The sequence below is a fragment of the Triticum dicoccoides genome, chromosome 6A (genome assembly GCF_002162155.2).
Source record: "Triticum dicoccoides isolate Atlit2015 ecotype Zavitan chromosome 6A, WEW_v2.0, whole genome shotgun sequence".
NCBI lineage: Eukaryota > Viridiplantae > Streptophyta > Magnoliopsida > Poales > Poaceae > Triticum > Triticum dicoccoides.
Window position 1 is genome coordinate 103,513,135 of NC_041390.1, and position 1,158 is coordinate 103,514,292.

Below are 1,158 nucleotides of genomic sequence, written 5' to 3' on the forward strand. Positions count from 1 at the left end.
CCAGAAGGTAGAGCAATCACCCACCAGACTCGAAAACGTCGCCATGCCCCTGAGCGGCGCGCACACGACAGGGGGATGCGCCAGGACGCGTGGGGACACGCGTATCCCTGAGTATCTCTTGTTTTGTGATTTGATACAAGAAACGAAAGAATTCGGGATGCGGCAGGGATGCTTGGCAAATACGGCCGCGATACGGGTGCGGAGGGGGACGGCGACGGTGGCCGCTGGCGAGGAGGAAGATGTGAAGGCAGCCGCCGGCGAGAAAGAAGCTCCGGGAAGGGCGGAAGATGGGCAATGTGGCCGCCGGCGAGGAAGAAGATTCGGGCGGAGAGGAAGATGGCGACGGAGGCCGCGGACGAGTAAGGAGGGGAGGCGGCGGAGCGGTGGCCTCATCTCCCTGTCCTGCGGCACTCCGGCGGCTGGAGCAAGCTTGGGCAGAGCACGGGACTGGGAGCGGCTGGAGGGGCTGAGTTAGGGCCCGTTACTTAGCCCTCCGGCGGCTGGAGCAGAGTCGCGGCGCGAGATCCGGGAGGCGCGAGGAGTGAGGCCGCGATGAGGTGGCGGCGGGGCGGCGCGAGGTCGGGGAGGACAGGGGTTTCGCGGGGCCGGCGGTGGAGCACGGGGAAGACAGGGCAAGGGCCTAAAATTAGAAGAGATGATTTTTCATGGGGTTTCGTGAAAAATATTGACTAGGGTCAGCGAAGGTAAAAATGTGATGAACCACTTTGTTTAAAATTCGAACTTAGATATCCGTTTTTGTTTACCCGCACATTAGCTTTGTTTAAAATCATTTTTTTATAAATTTTCATAAAGTTTGTAAAAAGAACATACACACCATCAAATTAATACCATGGGTTTCATCATTTAAATATTGTCACATTATATAAATTTGTTATTGTAAATGTTTATATTGTTGTTTATAAACTTGATCAAACGTTACAAAAATTGACTTCAGGCAAAGTTAATACATAGACTAAATAAATAAAAACAAAGGGAGCATGTTTCTTTCGAAAATCTAAATGGCCTCCATCAAAGGTGCATGTGGTCAAGACCTTTGACTCGGTCTCATGGTCTATATCTGTTTCAATATGATGTGTACCAGGGTCTTTTGTCAGTGTTGGAGAGAGTGGACCATCATGAGCGGAGCTCTACCAACTG